Source organism: Apium graveolens, chromosome 4 (assembly GCF_009905375.1).
Source record: "Apium graveolens cultivar Ventura chromosome 4, ASM990537v1, whole genome shotgun sequence".
Taxonomy (NCBI): domain Eukaryota; kingdom Viridiplantae; phylum Streptophyta; class Magnoliopsida; order Apiales; family Apiaceae; genus Apium; species Apium graveolens.
Window position 1 is genome coordinate 145839337 of NC_133650.1, and position 7115 is coordinate 145846451.

Sequence of the window (7115 nt, forward strand, 5' to 3'; positions counted from 1 at the left end):
GAACAACAATACCGAAAGCGTGTGTCAAATCTTCAGCAAAATATCAGTGGATGACATGCATGGCCTCCATATACCTAGTCAATCTTCTATATTATGCATCACCAACACCAGTCCTATCAACTACCTATTGCACATGAGAAGAACCCTCTATAGGCATGGGAATATCCATCCAACCACTCTCTATATCATCAAAAATATATCCCAACCCCTTATCATGGGGTGCACCTAAGAATGAATAACTCAAGTGATCTGGCAGTCGGTTGAGCTCAAGTGTGGGAGCTTTTTGAATAAATGGTTCAAAACGCTCCTGAGAAATTTTCAGCTCTGCTAACCCAAGAGAATCGAATGGCATATCCAACTTCCTCTTCCACGGAGGTGCATTCAAAACCTGTAGTTGCTCTACTTTAAAGCACTCCTCTTTAGTTGTGGGTAACTTTATTTTCTTGAACACATTAAAAGTGACCTTTTGATCGTAAACCTTCATCGAAAGCTCTCCTTTTTGCACATCGATAATAGTTCGGCCTGTAGCCAAGAATGGTATTCCTAAAATAATGGGAATCTTCTTATCTTCCTCGAAATCAAGAATTACAAAGTCAGCAGGGAAGAAGAGTTTATCCACCTTGACTAAAACATCCTCCACTATACCTCGTGGATAAGCGATGGAACGATCAGCTAGTTGTAATGACATGAATGTTGGTTTCGGATCAGGCAGACCAAGCTTCTTGAAGATAGATAAGGGCATCAGATTGATGCTAGCTCCTAAATCACAGAAACACTTGTCGAACGACAAGTTTCCGATGGTACAAGGAATAGTGAAGCTTCCAGGATATTTAAGTTTCGGGGGTAACTTCTATTGCAGCACAGCACTACATTCCTCCATTAGAGCAACGGTCTCTAAGTCATCGAGCTTCACTTTCCGAGAGAGAATACCTTTCATAAATCTCGCATAGCTAGGCATCTGTTTAAGAGCTTCAGTGAAAGGTATGTTTATATGAAGTTTCTTAAACACCTCCAAAAACTTCTCAAACTGCTTATCCGGCTTTTTCTTTTGCAGCCTCTTAGGAAAAAGAGGTGGGGGATAGATCTGTTTCTCCCCTGTATTACCCTCAGGAGGAGTGTGTTCCACAGTAGTCTTCCTCGATTCCACCTCTGCTTCCTTCTGCACTTCTTCTTCAGCCACAACTGCATTTTATGAATCTTGAGATTTTTCAGGCTCTTCGTCTTGCTGAATTTGGGGGCTTGCGACCTTTCCAGACCATAAGGTGATGGCCTTTACCTGTTCTTCAACTTCCCTCTTGCTTGGATTTGTTTCTGTATCACTAGGAAGCGTTCCTGGTGGTCGATTCAATAAGGTATTAGCAATTTGCCCTATTTGGTTCTCCAAAGTCTTGATAGAAATAGCCTGGCTTTGGCATATAAGCGCCTGGTTTTTGCACATAAACCGCAACTCTTCCAATTCCAATTTTTCATTCAAAGATAGACATGCACCAAGAGTTTGTTGTTTTGGTATAATTTGTTTCTGAAAACCAGGAGGGTTGAATAGCTTATTTCCAAACTGCTGGAACGGTTGTTGCATCATATTCTGATTGTTGCTCCAGCTGAAGTTAGGATGATTCCAGTTGTCAGGATGATAAGTGGCAGGAACTGGCTGCTGCGATCTCTGAAAGTTGCTCACAAACTGAGCTGAGTCACTAGATATAATGCATTGCTCTGTCACATACGGAGCTGCACACAGCTCACAAACACTAATTATCTGCTTAACACCATAGTTAGCCAGAGAATCGATCTTCATAGATAATGCCTTTAGTTGAGCAGTGACAGCCGTAGCTGTATCCACTACAAGAACTCCTGCTACCTTGCCCTGTGGACATCTCTGGGTTGGATACTGATATTCATTAGCAGCCATCAGTTCAATTAGATCATAAGCTTCCTTATAGCTCTTTTCCCATAATGCTCCACATGCTGCTGCATCGAGCATGGGTCTGGACTGTGCTCCCAATCCATTGTAAAAACAATTGATGATCATCCAATCAGGCATTCCATGATGAGGATATTTCCTAAGCATCTCCTTGTAGCGCTCCCAAGCTTCACTTAGAAATTCTCCCGTTTGTTGCGCAAATTGAGTAATAGCATTCCTGAGTGCAGCTGTCTTTGCCATAGAGAAGAATTTAGTAAGAAACTTCCGAGCAAGATCTTCCCAAATAGTAATCAAACCAGCTGGTAGAGAGTGTAACCAGCTCTTAGCCTTGTCCCTCAGAGAGAATGGGAACAGTCTCAGCTTCACAGCATCTTCAGAAACACCGTTGAACTTGAAGGTGTCGCAGATCTCAATAAAGTCCCTAATGTGCATATTGGGATCTTCAGTTGGAGAACCCCCAAACTGGATTGAATTCTGCACCCATTAAATTATGCCAGGCTTGATCTCAAAGGTATTAGCTGTGATAGCTGGCCGGACAATGCTAGATTGAATATCATTGATATTGGGTTGAGAAAAATCCATCAAGGCTTTCGTTCATGCTGCTGGATCTCCCATTGTAATGAGTATCTGATACACAAACAAATAAACCGTGAAAGTAAAAGAATCTGAGTCAGTGAACTATAACGACCACTGATGACAAGCACATAAACTAAAAATTAACACCGAGTCCCCGGCAGCGGCGCCAAAAACTTGTTAGGGCGAAAACACGCGCTAATATTCACGTAAGTATACGCGTTCGCAAGTAGTATAAGATATAAATCAGATTCGTTCCCACATAGACTGGTTTAGGTTAAGTTCAATTTATGCACCTATGCAACAATGTATGGTTATCACTCAATGCTAAGACAAATAACAAATTGGGTTTTTATTAAACTAAGAGATTATACTAAATAACATTAACTAAGAAAATTGAGGTTAAATTACTATATATGACAAACATGGGATTCTAACTTCATTAAATACTTCATTCAATAGCCTTATTGTTCTTAACCTTAGCATGTGATGGTGATGACACTAACCAGATAACACGAAACTGATAAACGCCAACTTTCGTTGCACGAGTACCATTCTACCAGACATCCACAAAAGAGATGGAAGCTGAATAAGCACCAATTATATTGAGACCCTATATGTCTATAGAATTTGACAACATAACGGTTTAAGCACAAGTTATCCATAATGATTACATAGGGCAAGTAAAACAGTTAGAGTTACCTACGAATCATGTATACACATACATGAACCTATGCTAGCCTGGCAAGTTCTAAACCTCTATATTCACTGTCGCTTCAATAGAGATTAACACACTATCTTATATGTTAGCTATGCACATAAGACGAATAAGCATAACCAATACTAGGATAGCAATCAATCACCACACACCAAGATATCGAAATAATTAACTATTGAAATCCATAAGTAAATCCGCTAGAACCCCATAATAACAATTAGCCCATGATTGAACTCATCGTCATCATGGGTTCTAATGAAAGCATGGTATAAAATAAGGTCTTAATAAACTGAATAATAATCAAAGTACGAATAAACGAGATCTAGGTTCAACAAGAATGAAAACGAGCATCCAAAGTTACAACTAATTCAAAGAATCACAAGTTGTAAACAAGATCTTCTTTTTCGGAGTTATTTTGTGCTTCTAGGTCTTCTTCTTGGTATCCCAATCTTCCCGGATGATGAAATCCCTTTTTTTAAGTATATATATGCCCCTAGTGGACCTGGACCCTTAAAATCGTCAAATTCCACTCAGAAAAGTCCTTTTCAACGAAATCAGGGACCAGCCGCGCCTTGGGCGGCCGCTCAGCTCTCCTGGGCGGGCGCTCAGCTCCTGGGCGGGCGCTCAGCTCTCCTGAGCGGGCGCTCAGCTCCTGTTTGGAAAAATTTCTGATAAATCTTGTTTTGGCCATAACTTGAGTTCTACTCATCAGAATTAGGCGATTCAACTGCCCACACGAAGCTATTGAGATTCTCTATAACTTGACAATGTCCTTGGCTTCCAATTCTGATCACGTTTTATCATATTTCCTTTAAAAGCTCTTTTCTTCAAATAACTGATACCTGAAATGCAATAACACAAAAACACATCAAAATACCAACAACTTGAGTCCAAAACACCAATTTAAACTTGTAATAAAGCGTTCCAAGTGGATATAAAATCCACTTATTAGAACACATGAACAACAACTTTGTTTCATAAGAGTAGTCAACCACCATCACTAAGGTATATCTTTTCTTTGATGTGATGTTGTCTTTGACTCCTCTTTCTGACATGCCTCATATTTATCATCTTCTGAATTTCAGATGAGGTAGTCCTCTCACTAACCACTTTCTACAAAAGAGTTCCTAATGTTTATGGTCAAGGGTGAGAGCTTCCAATGTCATAGCTAAACTTTTATCAAATGAAGCTTTACGGTAGAAACCATTGAATTCACCTTTCTTTGAGATTTTAGTCTAGCCACGAGCATATCATTCCCTTACTCTAAGAAGAGCAAGCTTCTCAACCTTCCTGCTTCAGATGAGAGACTAATCTTTCGTTGAAATGACATTTTGTCCGTTGATGCATAACCGTCTGATTAGAGGTTTTGTGCCTTGATTCTTCAGCAAGAAAGATGCTTCAACTGTTATCAGTGACTCCAATGATTAGTTGTTATCAGTGATATCAATTGTTGAATACATGATGACATCCCTTTTTCTGTATAGCTTCTCCCGTAATGAAAACCTTTGATGTCATCTCCAGAGATTATTGACGGAATAGCTTTTGTTAATCACTATTCAGAGTCTTGTTGAGATATCCCAGGGTCGAGGAGTCGACTTGGGAATTAGAGAGCCACCTGCGAGAAAGGTACCCCCATCTATTTGTGAGTTGATTCCGGGATAGAATCCTTTTAAGGGGGGAGACTGTAAGAACCCTGATTTTTGTAATATTTTAAAACTTCTGTGAATAGTAACTTGAGCTGATTAAGTAATACGTATAGGGATCATCATAAAATGAATAGTGGAATTTTGAGAATCCGAGATCATATTCTTGTTTATCGAGGAAAATAAGTGAATGTAAAAGCCGACGGAATTCGAAGATTCACGATTATACTACGTGTTTTTGTATCCGTAAAGAATGGCGTAGAACCGGGAATACTACGTGAAATAAATAATATATCAAGGTGTTTCTATGATCAAGAGAAGGAATGGAATTGGTTATAGGATTATAAGCGATAAAAGAAATCGCTACGAAACAAGTCGTTATACGTGGAAACTATTAGAATGGAACGACGATTGCGTTTACGATAAATAAACGAATGAGAAATTAAATCCCATGCAAGTTGGCCATGCAAAACCAACTCCTAACTAGTAGTTAGTAGTGTAACTAGATGATTAGAAGCTAACTAGAATAGTTAGTGGAATAGTGTTGAATAGTGATGGGAGACAAACAAGTACACAAGCCATACTTCTCCCTTTTCTCACTTCACCACACAATCAAACCAACCCATACCTTTGCCAAATTATTGTCAAATCTGCTGCATACATCCCATATATTCATTATACACTCCCACACTTTAGCCACAAAAGAAAACAACCCCTTTCCCTCACTTAAAGCTCTCCCATTTTTCATTCCAGCAGTTCGGATTTTCTGAGCAAGGGAGAAAGAAAAATTCATAACTCAAAATATACTCATTCAAATATCATGAAATTTTTACCATAGCTTCTCTATATCATGGGTAAGTTTCTTACCAAATTATTTTGTTTCAATTTTATAAAAATGTTTGAATGAGGTGCTGAAAAGTAACTCCGAAATTCTAACTTGTTTCTTGGTTTTGTTTCTTAAGGATCTAGCCCTTCTAAGTGTTTTCTAAGCAAACCAAGACTCAATAATCCTAGCACTAACCTTCCTAGTGTCCAAGAAGGTATAACTTTCAACCCTTTAAGGTTTTATTGTTGGATTTAAGAGTTATGTTTGTTGTAGCATTAAGATCCAAAGGATTGTGTTTGTTTGAGTTTGTATTGATTATGGTCTTGCTAAAGGCTTGAGATGTTGAGTTGTAATTCATATATGTGGTAATAGATAGATCATATAAGGTGTATGTGGGTGTATCTTGAGAAGTACTTGTGTTTATGATGGTTATACGTAGTGATTGTGTTAAGATCAAGTAGTAGAAATTGAGTTTGGGCATTCTTGCACTTGATCTGTTTTCTGCAGGACATTCTGCTATGAAAATAGTTAAAATTTGAAAACCACTGGCCATGAATAGATAGATATTGTTTTTTAGTTTCTATACATGTGTAGATCATCATGAGAAGATTTACGGTTAAGGAGTTATGGTCGTTTTAGTGTAAAACATTTCTGCGATTAGCCAACTGCACTTATGTCCACTTGCATGGTGATTTTTAAGGACTTAAAATAATTTTGAGATTCTGGAAAAATTATGAAAAATGGATATGACGGTAGAGAAGACTGTCCAAAAAAATTTTTGAGAAAATATTAATTTTTCGATTTTATAAAAATATTTTGGTAAAGCGAGCGCAAGCGAGAAACGCATAAAAACCTAATTTTGACGCGCGTTTTCTCACGTTCGAGCTTAAAACTCGAAATGGACTTTCTAAAGCGAACGACCGATTTCAAAACTCGACCATGTTATAAAGTGAGAATATAAGTGTTGAGAATGTGACGATCGGAGATTCGTTATACTTGAGTAGTTGCGAAAGTTGCTTAATAAAAGGGAGACGTTAATCGCGTACTAACTTAGACCGTTGGTTCTTGTTTATAGATCGCCAACCAAACACCAGAGACCATACCACTTCTTTTACTCGAGGCAAGTTTTCGAAACCCTATCTCATACTATCCATGCTATATATATACTGTTGTGATATTGATGCCATGATTTACAGTTCAAATATATATGCTTGTCTATGATATTAATGCATACGAATTATGCGATTGTTACGAAAACAAATTTCGTTTTACACGAGTATGAGAAATTGAAACATATTTCAAATATAATATAGGATAATGGGAGTCGGAGATATTTTAATAGTGATTTAATTCCGGAGAGAGCCGCACGCGAAAGATTTCTATTTCGATAAACAAAGTACGTTCGCGTAATATATATATATATATATATATATATAT

At 38.0% G+C, this 7115-nt stretch overlaps 1 non-coding gene across 1 annotated transcript; it reads left to right on the forward strand.

Moving 5' to 3' along the window:
- Nucleotides 1–2036: 2036 nt before the first annotated feature.
- On the forward strand, nt 2037–2143 carry LOC141722853 (small nucleolar RNA R71). The gene has a single exon (XR_012575852.1). It is a non-coding gene; the product is annotated as a small nucleolar RNA R71 (small nucleolar RNA).
- The last annotated feature ends 4972 nt before the right edge of the window (nt 2144–7115 follow it).